Raw genomic sequence first — 12,665 nt, forward strand, 5'->3', positions numbered from 1 at the left:
CACAAACAGGAAAATATTGCAAATATCTTGCACTGCTGGGGAAGTGTATAGAATTCAAAGGATGCTCATTATTTAAAAAAAAAAAATTCAAATGTCATTAAGAGTTGAATTAATTTTTTTTTATTAAGTACTAGCTGAGAGACCCGGCGTTGCCTGGGATGTAATGTTCCTGCTCTCCTCTCTCTCTCTTTCCCTGTCTACCCCCTCTCTCTTCCCCTTCCCCTGTCTAGCCCCTCTCTCTTCCCCTCTCTTCCCCATTTCTGTTTGTCCCCCGTTCCCATCAATCCAGCTCCCCCCCCCCTTTACAGGTCCGGTCCCTCCTCCCCCCCCCATTTACCAGTCCGGTCCCCCGACCCCTTTCCAGCTCTGTTCCCCCCTCCTTTACAGCTTCATGCAGTGTGTGTGCGCGTCAGTCAGTGTGTGTGTGTGTGTGTGTGTGCACGTCAGTCAGTGTGTGTGTGTGTGTGTGCGTCAGTCAGTGAGTGTGTGTGTGCGTCAGTCAGTGGGTGTGTGTGTGCGTCAGTCAGTGTGTGTGTGTGTGTGTGTGCGTCAGTGTGTGTGTGTGTGTGTGTGTGTCAGTGTGTGTGTGTGTGTGTGCGCGTCAGTCAGTGTGTGTGTATGTGTGTGCGTCAGTCAGTGTGTGTGTGTGTGTGTGTGTGTGTGCATCAGTCAGTGTGTGTATGTGTGCGTCAGTCAGTGCGTGTGTGTGCGTCAGTCAGTGTGTGTGTGTGTGTGTGCGTCAGTCAGTGTGTATGTGTGTGTGTGCGTCAGTCAGTGTGTGTGTGTGTGCGTCAGTCAGTGTGTGTGTGTGTGTGCGTCAGTCACTGCGTGTGTGTGCGTCAGTCAGTGTGTGTGTGCGTCAGTCAGTGTGTATGTGTGTGTGTGCGTCAGTCAGTGTGTGTGTGTGCGTCAGTCAGTGTATGTGTGTGTGTCAGTCAGTGGGTGTGTGTGTGTGCGCATCAGTCAGTAGGTGTGTGTATGTGTGCGCACGCCAGTCTGTGTGTGGCATTAGTGTGTGTGTGTGTGTGTGTGTTTGTGTGTGTGTGTGTGTGTGTGTGTGTGTTTGCGTCAGTCAGTGTGTGTGTGTGTGTGTGTGTGTGCGCGTCAGTCAGTGTGTGTGTGTGCGCGTCAGTCAGTGTGTGTGTGTGTGCGCGTCAGTCAGTGTGTGTGTGTGTGTGTGTGTGTGTGCATCAGTCAGTGTGTGTGCGTGCGCATCAGTCAGTAGGTGTGTGTGCGCATCAGTCAGTAGGTGTGTGAGTGTGTGTGTGTGTCAGTCAGTGTGTGTGTGTGCATCATTCAGTGTGTGTGTGTGTGTGTGTGTGTGTGTGTGTATGTGTGTGTGTGTGTGTGTGTGTGTGTGTGTGTGTGTGTGTGTGTGTGTGTGTGTGTGCGTCAGTCAGTGTGTGTGCGTGCGCATCAGTCAGTAGGTGTGTGTGCGCATCAGTCAGTAGGTGTGTGTGTGTGTGTGTGTGTGTATGTGTGTGTGTGTGTGTGTGTGTGTGTGTGTGTGTGTGTGTGTGTGTGTGCGTCAGTCAGTGTGTGTGTGTGCATCAGTCAGTGTGTGTGTACGTCAGTCAGTGTGTGTGTGTGCGCGTCAGTCAATGTGTGTGTGTGCGTCAGTCAGTGTGTGTGTGTGTGTGTGTGCATCAGTCAGTGTGTGTGCGTCAGTCAGTGTGTGTGTGTGTGTGCGTCAGTCAGTGTGTGTGTGTGTGTGTGTGTGTGTGTGCGGCAGTGTGTGTGTGTGTGTGTGTGTGTGTGTGTGCGTCAGTCAGTGTGTGTGTGTGTGTGTGTGTGTGTGCATCAGTCAGTGTGTGTGTGTGTGCGTCAGTCAGTGTGTGTGTGTGTTTCAGTCAGTGGGTGTGTGTGTGCGTCAGTCAGTGGGTGTGTGTGTGTGTGTGTCAGTCAGTGGGTGTGTGTGTGTGCATCAGTCAGTGTGTGTGCGTCGGTCAGTGTGTGTGCGTCAGTCAGTGTGTGTGCGTCAGTCAGTGTGTGTGTGTGTGTGTGTGTGTCAGTCAGTGTGTGTGTGTGTGTGTGTGCGTCAGTCAGTGTATGTGTGTGTGCATCAGTCAGTGTATGTGTGTGTGTGCGTAAGTCAGTGTGTGTGTGCGTCAGTCAGTGTGTGTGTGTGTGTGTGCGTCAGTCAGTGGGTGTGTGTGTGTGCGTCAGTCAGTGTGTGTGTGTACGTGTCAGACAGTGTGTGTGTGTGCGCATCAGTCAGTGGGTGTGTGTGTGTATGCGTGCGTCAGTCGGTGTGTGTGTGTGTCAGTCGGTGTGTGTGCGTCAGTCGGTGTGTGTGTGTGCGTCAGTCGGTGTGTGTGTGCATCAGTCGGTGTGTGTGGGTGTGCGTCAGTCGGTGTGTGTGCGTCAGTCGGTGGGTGTGCGTGTGCGTCAGTCGGTGTGTGTGTGTGTGTGCATCAGTCGGTGGGTGGGTGTGTGCGTCAGTCGGTGGGTTTGTGTGTGCGTCAGTCGGTGGGTGTGTGTGTGCGTCAGTCGGTGGGTGAGTGCGTGCGTCAGTTGGTGTGTGTGTGCGTGCGTCAGTCGGTGTGTGTGTGCGTGCGTCAGTCGGTGGGTGTGTGCGTGCGTCAGTCGGTGGGTGTGTGCGAGTCAGTCAGTGGGTGTGTGTGTGCGCGCCAGTCTGTGTGTGCGTCAGTCAGTGGGTGTGTGTCTGTGTGCGCGTTAGTGAGTGGGTGTGTGTGTGTGCGTCAGTCAGTGGGTGTGTGTGTGCGTCAGTCAGTGTGTGTGTGTGTGTGTGTGTGCGTCAGTCAGTGTGTGTGTGTGTGCGTCAGTCAGTGTGTGTGTGTGTTTCAGTCAGTGGGTGTGTGTGTGCGTCAGTCAGTGGGTGTGTGTGTGTGTGTCAGTCAGTGGGTGTGCGTCAGTCGGTGTGTGTGTGTGTGTGCGTCAGTCGGTGTGTGTGTGCGTCAGTCGGTGTGTGTGTGCATCAGTCAGTGTGTGTGTGTGTGTGCGTCAGTCAGTGTGTGTGTGTGTGTGTGTGTGCATCAGTCAGTGTGTGTGCGTCAGTCAGTGTGTGTGTGTGTGTGTGCGTCAGTCAGTGTGTGTGTGTGTGTGTGTGTGTGTGCGTCAGTGTGTGTGTGTGTGCGTCAGTCAGTCAGTGTGTGTGTGTGTGTGTGTGTGTGTGTGTGTGTGTGTGTGTGTGTGTGTGTGTGTGTGTGTGTGTGTGTGTGTGTGTGTGTGTGTGTGTGTGTCAGTCAGTGTGTGTGTGTGTGTGTGTGTGCGTCAGTGTGTGTGTGTGTGTGCGTCAGTCAGTGGATGTGTGTGTGTTTCAGTCAGTGGGTGTGTGTGTGAATCAGTCAGTGTGTGTGCGTCGGTCAGTGGGTGTGTGCGTCAGTCAGTGTGTGTGCGTCAGTCAGTGTGTGTGTGTGTGTGTGTGTGTGTGTGTGTCAGTCAGTGTGTGTGTGTGTGTGTGTGTGCGTCAGTCAGTGTATGTGTGTGTGCGTCAGTCAGTGTGTGTGTGTGTGTGCGTCAGTTAGTGTGTCTGTGTGTGTGCGTCAGTCAGTGTATGTGTGTGTGTGCGTCAGTCAGTGTGTGTGCGTCAGTCAGTGTGTGTGTGCGTCAGTCAGTGGGTGTGTGTGCGTCAGTCAGTGTGTGTGTGTACGCGTCAGACAGTGTGTGTATGTGTGCGCATCAGTCAGTGTGTGTGTGTGTGTGTGTGTGTGCGTGCGTCAGTCGGTGTGTGTGTGTGCGTCAGTCGGTGTGTGTGCGCGTCAGTCGGTGTGTGTGCATCAGTCGGTGTGTGTGGGTGTGCGTCAGTCGGTGTGTGTGCGTCAGTCGGTGGGTGTGCGTGTGCGTCAGTCGGTGTGTGTGTGTGTGTGTGTGCATCAATCGGTGGGTGGGTGTGTGCGTCAGTCAGTGGGTTTGTGTGTGCGTCAGTCGGTGTGTGTGTGTGTGTGCGTCAGTCGGTGGGTGTGTGCGTGCGTCAGTCGGTGTATGTGTGCGTGCGTCAATCGGTGGGTGTGTGCGCGTCAGTCAGTGGGTGTGTGTGTGCGCGCCAGTCTGTGTGTGCGTCAGTCAGTGGGTGTGTGTGTGCGCGTTAGTCAGTGGGTGTGTGTGTGTGCGTCAGTCAGTGGGTGTGTGCGTCAGTCAGTGTGTGTGTCCGTCAGTCAGTGTATGTGTGTCAGTCAGTGTATGTGTGTCAGTCAGTGTGTGTGTGTGTGTCAGTCAGTGGGTGTGTGTGTGTGTGTGTGCGTGCGTCAGTCGGTGTGTGTGTGTGCGTCAGTCGGTGTGTGTGTGCGTCAGTCGGTGTGTGTGCATCAGTCGGTGTGTGTGGGTGTGCGTCAGTCGGTGTGTGTGCGTCAGTCGGTGGGTGTGCGTGTGCGTCAGTCGGTGTGTGTGTGTGTGTGTGCATCAATCGGTGGGTGGGTGTGTGCGTCAGTCGGTGGGTTTGTGTGTGCGTCAGTCGGTGTGTGTGTGTGTGTGCGTCAGTCGGTGGGTGTGTGCGTGCGTCAGTCGGTGTATGTGTGCGTGCGTCAATCGGTGGGTGTGTGCGCGTCAGTCAGTGGGTGTGTGTGTGCGCGCCAGTCTGTGTGTGCGTCAGTCAGTGGGTGTGTGTGTGTGCGCGTTAGTCAGTGGGTGTGTGAGTGTGCGTCAGTCAGTGGGTGTGTGCGTCAGTCAGTGTGTGTGTCCGTCAGTCAGTGTATGTGTGTCAGTCAGTGTATGTGTGTCAGTCAGTGTGTGTGTGTGTGTCAGTCAGTGGGTGTGTGTGTGTGCGCATTAGTCAGTGGGTGTGTGTGTGTGCGTCAGTCAGTGTGTGTGTGCGTCAGTCATTGTATGTGTGTCAGTCAGTGTATGTGTGTCAGTCAGTGTGTGTGTGTGTGTGTGTGTGTGTGTGTGTGTGTGTGTGTGTGTGTGTGTGTGTGTGTGTGTGTGTGTGTGTCAGTGTGTGTGTGTGTGCGCGTCAGTCAGTGGGTGTGTGTGTGCGCGCCAGTATGTGTGTGCGTCAGTCAGTGGGTGTGTGTGTGTGCGCGTTAGTCAGTGGGTGTGTGTGTGTGCGTCAGTCAGTGGGTGTGTGCGTCAGTCAGTGTGTGTGTCCGTCAGTCAGTGTATGTGTGTCAGTCAGTGTATGTGTGTCAGTCAGTGTGTGTGTGTGTGTCAGTCAGTGGGTGTGTGTGTGTGTGCGCATTAGTCAGTGGGTGTGTGTGTGTGCGTCAGTCAGTGGGTGTGTGCGTCAGTCAGTGTATGTGTGTCAGTCAGTGTATGTGTGTCAGTCAGTGTGTGTGTGTGTGTGTGTGTGTGTGTGTGTGTGTGTGTGTGTGTGTGTGTGTGTGTGTGTGTGTGTGTGTGTGTGTGTGTGTGTATGTCAGTGTGTGTGTGTGTGCGCGTCAGTCAGTGGGTGTGTGTGTGGAGAGGAGCGGGCCGCGTGGCTGAGTGTGACCAATGAGGCATGCGGGGCGGGGCTGGTCCACGGACCAATCTGATTGGCCAGAGGGTGAGTGACAGACCAACTGACCAATCAGATTGGCCTTATCAGATTGGCCTTTGGGACAGGCACACAACGTTTTGAAAAATATATAGATAGATTATCTAATACTACAGAACTGATTTATAAAGAAAAACACATGTAGGATATTGCATGGATTGCTCCTATAAATAGTCTAATTACTCAGGTAATAATTACTTTTTAATCTTTGGCACCAATACTCCCCTCAATGCCGTTACAGACTCCTCAGGTAGTGTAGCAATTACGCTCGGACCACGTGAATAGGACCACCTGAAATCGAATACATCTTTTTCTTTTTCCATAGTGTATACTACTGTAACTGCACAGTGATGACTCACAAAAGTGGTTTTAATTTTTAAAAACATGTGGTATATTTTCATTAAAATAAACTTTGCAAATAATTGTCAAACGGGAACCTTTTCTCCTTTCCTAGCCTGGTGGTCATCCGCACCAGAGAGGTTATTATATTGTATATCATATGCATTATTATAATGCACGCAAATGACTTAGATGAAATGTGACTTTTATTATGGGTATCTCTAATGTTAAAGGATTTGTCGCATGCTGAGCTGGCATTCTGCACTAAAAAATATATATTTACTATGTAGCACGGTGTCAATATGCAAATGTAACTCCGCCCCTAACGCACCCCCTTGCATCATAAATCCCTTAATTTGACAGACACAGACTTGAAAATGGCGCAACAAAGATTAATACATAGACACAGCCTAACGCAGGCATATTTCAGTGTTTTAATAAAGACTTTGCATTTATATCTGTACTTTGATACATTTATATCTATACTTCCGATTTATAGTTAGCGTGGGAGAAACAGTATAGTTAATGGCATGAAAAAGGTTGAATATGGGATTATGTGGATAGGTTATGTATACAGTAAATGAAGATCACACTAAATTGATCATTTTATAATAACGGAGCTTTTTGGAGATATTTGCATAAAAAGCAGTGCTTTCAATTTTCTTTTCTTTTTTTTTGTCCTTTTTTTGGAACAGGGCCCAGTAACAATGAATTAATGAGTATGTTCATACACCTCTAGCTATATAAAAAAAAGTATTTGCGTTCCTACTCTCAGTAATAAACACAAATGCATCTTATGTCTACGTCCATTGTCTTCAAACAGTTGGTAACATCTCTCCTGTTGTTTTCCACAACAGGGCAACAGATGCTACAGTATACTATACAAATTAAAATCTTATTTTATCTTATTTTAAGCAGATGTACAGAGATAGACTCAATATTAATTTCAGGGTAGGAGTATAATATTTGAAATGCACTTGTCAAAGCAAATAAAATGATAATTTAATATTCTGTTTTTACACCTTTTCTTCAAAACTGGGTCAAAAGCAGATAGATTTTGGTAAAAAAAGAAAAAATGTTTCAGATGTAAAGATAACGAATTTCATGGCTCCAACATGTAAGTTATACAGAAGTGAGCAGAAATCTCTGCTAGCAGATATCCACTTAGATCTGCTCCAAAGCTTTCTAAATCTGGCCTCACATCACCTTTGCGATTAGTTATGCTATTGCACTTCGGCAGTAGAGATAATCTCACTGTTCTCACAGTCTCCTCCAGGTGTTTATGCCTTGGTTTCTGGAAAGCATACTGGAAAGCATACTGTACTTATTTCATGTGCCCATAGCGGTAAGAATAGATCGATAATGAGTATTGTATGCACGTCTCTGACTCCATTCACACCAGGAGTGGGCAACACTAGTCCTCAAGGGCCACCAGCAGGTCAGGTTTTAAGAATAGCCCTACTTCTGCATAGGTGGCTCAATCACCTGGCATGGCGGTGTCGGTGGCATGGCGGTGTCCTCTCACATGGTGGTGTCCTCTACCATGGTGGTGTCCTCTCCCATAGTGGTGTCCTCTCCCATGGTGGTGTTTTCTCCCATGGTGGTGTCTTCTCCCATGGTGGTGACCTCTCCCATGGCGGTGTCTTCTCCCATGGCGGTGTCCTCTCACATGGCGGTGTCTTCTCCCATGGCTGTGTCTTCTCCCATGGCTGTGTCTTCTCCCATGACTGTGTCCTCTCACATGGAGGTGTCCTCTCACATGGAGGTGTCCTCTCACATGGAGGTGTCCTCTCACATGGTGGTGTCCTCCCACATGGTGGTGTCCTCCCACATGGTTGTGTCCTCCCACATGGTGGTGTCCTCCCACATGGCGGTGTCCTCTCACACGGAGGTGTCCTCTCATATGGTGGTTTCCCGTCCCATGGTGGTGTCCTCCCATGGCGGTGTCCTCTCACATGGAGGTGTCCTCTCACATGGCGGTGTCCTCTCACATGGTGGTGTCCTCCCACATGGCGGTGTCCTCTCACACGGATGTGTCCTCTCATATGGTGGTTTCCCCTCCCATGGTGGTGTCCTCCCATGGCGGTGTCCTCCCATGGTGGTGTCCTCCTACATGGTGGTGTCTGTCATCCCACATGGCGGTGTCCTCCCATGGCGGTGCCCTCCCATTGAATGTTGGTTATGGAATTTGAATTGACCTACCAAGCAAGTTGTGGATGGTGGCTGGTTACGGGTGTACACATTTGTTGGAATTTTATTTGTACGTGCTGCTGGCAAGGTCCTCTTAATAATCTGTATAAGGTGAATGAAAATTGTAATTTTCACTGCCAAAGTGCCTCCCTAAAGTCACTGTCTCCCACTGTCTCCCATGCTGCCTCCATCCTACCACCGACCCACCCACCCACTGCCTCCCAAAGTCACTGCCAACCCACCCTCCCACGCCTCCCAGTCACTGCCTCCCTGGACACATGTTGCGATCTTCCTGATAGGAAGGACTGAAACCAGTTTAAAGCATGCTTCCCTATTCCAGAGCTCTGGAGTTTGTTAAGCAGGATAGCATGATCAACTGTGTCAAAAGCCTTTGCAAAATCTAGGAATACTGCACCAGTGAGTTGTCCCCGTTCCATTCCACACTGGATTTCATTGCAAACTTTTAGCAGGGTAGTTACGGTGGAGTGTTTGGGACGAAAGCCAGATTGGAATTGGCTAGGGGAATTTGTTTTGGTATAGAAATCGCTTAGTTGGGAGTGGACACATTTTTCCATGACTTTGGATAGAATTGGGAGAAGTGAGATTGGCCTGTAGTTTGAGACAGTGTTTTTGTCCCCACTTTTGAAGATTGGGACAACTCTGGCAGTTTTCCAGGTCTTAGGGATATGGCCTGCAGACAGGATAGAGTTGACTTTGGAAGCAATTGGTTTGGCAATGGCTGGGGCACCAAGTCGTAGGAACCTAGATTGTAGTAAGTCAGGTCCACATTGGCTGCTTAGTTTTAGTTTGAGGAGCGCTTGTATAATCTCCTCTTCAGATACTGGGCCAAATTGAAAATTGTGGGCAGTGTTGGGAGGGTGTGGGATTATAGGGTTACTCCCAGGATGAGATTCAGGTTTGTGGTTTGGGCTGCGTTTCGCTAATAAGTTAGTGGCACACCCCACAAAGTAATCATTGAATGCATTTGCAATGTCAGTGGGGTTTGTTAGAGTAATATCCCCCTTAGTGATATTACTTGGTTGTTGATGGTTAGGAGGCTGGAATATATTGTTGATAACCTTCCAGAAGTTAGCTGGGTTTGATGTATTAAATAACAGATAATATAAATAACAGATCATGGGAATAAGTGCTTTAGACATAAAAGTAACATTAAGGAAGAGGAGTCCCTGCCCCGAGGAGCTTACAGTCAAATTGGTAGGTAGGGAGAACGTACAGAGACAGTAGGAGGGAGTTCTGGTAAGTGCGTCTGCAGGGGGCCAAGCTTTATGTATCATGTGTTCAGAATATCCACAGTGCTATTCATACGCTTCTTTAAGCAAGTGTGTCTTAAGGTGGGTCTTAAAGGTGGATATAGAGGGTGCTAGTCGGGTACTGAGGGGAAGGGCATTCCAGAGGTGTGGGGCAGTCAGTGAAAAGGGTTTAAGGCGGGAGAGGGCTTTAGATACAAAGGGGGTATAAAGAAGACATCCTTGAGAAGAACGCAAGAATCTGGATGGTGCATAACGAGAAATTAGGGCTGAGATGTAAGGAGGGGCAGAAGAGTGTAAAGCTTTGAAAGTGAGGAGAAGAATGTAGTGTGAGATGTGGGATTCAATCGGAAGCCAGGAGAGGGATTTCATGAGGGGAGATGCTGAGACAGATCTAGGAAAGAGTAGAGTGATTCTGGCAGCAGCGTTTAGGATAGATTGTCAATAAAGTATTTAAAAAAAATAATCATACATTTAGCTTGATAGAGTCCTGATATACTAGGTTTCCTTTTCTTCTGTATACGAGATAGGTGAGAGGCAGGAAGGCTGGACAGCAGGAGGTTACAGTAATCAAGACGGGAGAGAATGAGGGCCTGAGTCAGAGCTTTAGCAGTCGAGCAACAAAGGAAAAGGCGTATCTTTGTTATATTGCGGAGGAAAAAGCGACAGGTTTTAGATATGTTTTGAATGTGAGGGGCGAATGGGAGAGAGGAGTCGAGTGTGACACCTAGGCAGCGTGCTTGGGCTACTTGGGTGAATGATCGTAGTTCCAACAGTAATGTGGAAGGAGGTAGTAGGGCCAGGTTTGGGAGGAAGTATGAGGAGCTCTGTTTTAGCCATGTTGAGTTTAAGGCGGCAGAGGGCCATCCAGGATGATATAGCAGAGAGACATTCAGAAACTTTGGTTTGTACAGCAGGTGTAAGGTCGGGTGTTGAAAAGTAAATTTGTGTGTCGTCGGCATAGAGGTGATATTTAAACCCAAAAGATGTTATTAGGTCACCTAGAGAGAGTGCGTACAGAGAAAAGAGAAGAAGTCCCAGGACAGAGCCCTGGGGTACCCCCACAGAGAGATCAATAGAGGAGGAGGAGGAGGAGGTGTTGGCAGATGAGACACTGAAAGTACGATGGGAGAGGTAGGATGAGATCCAGGATAGAGCTTTGTTCTGAATACCAAGAGTATGGAGAATGTGAAGGAGAAGAGGGTGGTCCACGGTGTCAAATGCTGCAGAGAGGTCGAGTAATATGAGCAGAGTGTAATGACCTCTGTCTTTGGCAGCATGGAGGTCGTCAGTTATTTTAGTGAGGGCTGTTTCCGTGGAGTGAGCAGTGCGGAAGCCAGATTGTAGAGGGTCTAGGAGAGAATGGGTGTTGAGAAAATGGAGCACGCGAGAGAATACAAGACGTTCAAGGAGTTTAGAGGCAAAAGGCAGGAGGGAGACAGGTTGAAAGTTATGTAATGGATTTTCTGGCCTGACCTGAAACACCCAATCTCATATTGGCCCCTGTGGTCTAACCAGCCCCCATTACATGGTCGTGTCTGGTGGTGCACCTGTTGGCAACAGGACTCCTGAGTCTCCCGTATGATGGTGTTTGGGGAATGCCAACCCAGACAGGCAGCTGAGGTAGTGTATTAGAGTCCTACCTACATACAGTTCAGCGCCTCCACCTCATTAGGATCTCTGCGTCCGGAAGGAGATGGTTCTGATGAGGAACTTCTTCTTGGTGGTGCCTTCCGCTGTGGAGTAACTTCACACTCACACAGTGGGGTTGTTGTGAAACAGGGCATCTTTATTGATCGCTAGGCAGACTGCCCCTCGCAGCTGGCAGCTCAGCCGCTCATCTCTCTGCTGCACTCCATCTGGAAGGTTCCTCCTTCTCCTAATGGAGTTGCTTTCCACCTCTCCCCTCAGGGAGATTCACCAGCTTGTCTCTCTTGAGCTACCCAGACTCACAGCTATTGCATCAGCCTCTGCAATACTGTTGCAGACCACCACATGACTCTCCTGAACAGAGTCAAAACACCAACTGAACAGAACTCCTAACTTTAGGCAGTGCTGTGTCTTATATCACCTCCAGGAAACAGACACCCTCTGTGTCACTAATCGTGGACACACAGCATGTTGTCACTTCCTTTGGGACATATGACACCTCACCAGGGTTTGCGGGCAAACCTCCATGATTGTTGCTGGCAATCCTGCATACTTTATTAGAAAAGGTGAATAAACCGCTCGTCCGTGTATGATATTTGGTGCATAAATGCGATATATAACAGGTGCTTTGAGGGAAAAATGGAATATATTACAGTGTAGATCCCAAAAGGATCAGAAAAGGCTCCCTCATATGATAAGCACTCAATGTTAGTACACTGTGGTGAGACTTACAATAGTCTATCGGTATCAATACCTTAAGATAGAACTAAAAAGGTGTGGCCCTTCTCGATCGGGTAAGTTCAGGAAAAATAATAAAAAAAAAATTTTTTTTGCATACTTACCAGGTTTACTGCCAGCATGAGAAAGAGATATGTACACCAATTTTACACATGGCTACAGTTAGAAAGACAGGTAGGGTCAAGCTTGCTTTTTTTTGAGTAATGGTATGACTGTTGCATGTTTGAAGGAGGATGGAAAGGTTCCAAAGCAGAGGGAGGAGTTAAAAAATGTGTTTGAGCATAGGGATTATAGTAGGAGCAAGAGTTTGTAGGAGATGGGAGGGAATGGGGTCAAGAGGGCAAGTGGTGGAGGGAGAAGAGGCGATCAACAGCGACACATCCTCCTCTGAGACAGTGGAAAAAGAGTGAAGGAAGGCAGGAGGAGAGTTAGGAAGAGGTGTAGGATGGGAGGAAGAAACAGAGGGGATGTTCTGACGATGTTCTGACGATGTTCTGACAGTCAGTAAGAACGTCAGTGTACAGATTTGTGTATTTCAGTCTGGATGATCCCAGCTGGTATTTTTTTCTTTTCTCTATTATTAGCAAAACAAAAACAAAATGATTAATAGAAAAAATATATATATAAGTAGAATGTAAATAATAAAAAAAAATGTCATCAAACTTTTTTCTCAACAATCAGCTTTGGCTACTGAGAGAATTTGGAGCAAACAGGGAAGAAGCCCCCGCACTGCTCAGATTGCAGTCTCAAAGTGTTCTCTCAGCGAGCCGATAATCAGAGTCTGCCCAGACTGAGGATATTATAATCTTCTAACTCCCAGAACAGAGAGTTTTGTTTCGCAAGCAGAGCAATAGAACATAATTAAGTCCATAGGGCATCATACCTAAACTGGAGGGACAATACTTTAATTTATATATATATATATATATATATATATATATATATATATATATATATATAAAACGAAAAGAAGACAGAGCGGCTCCCATAGCATAATACTGTATTTTAATATTCAAAATAAACATGCAAGTGAATTACGGACACTT

Source organism: Ascaphus truei, chromosome 16 (assembly GCF_040206685.1).
Source record: "Ascaphus truei isolate aAscTru1 chromosome 16, aAscTru1.hap1, whole genome shotgun sequence".
Taxonomy (NCBI): Eukaryota; Metazoa; Chordata; class Amphibia; order Anura; family Ascaphidae; genus Ascaphus; species Ascaphus truei.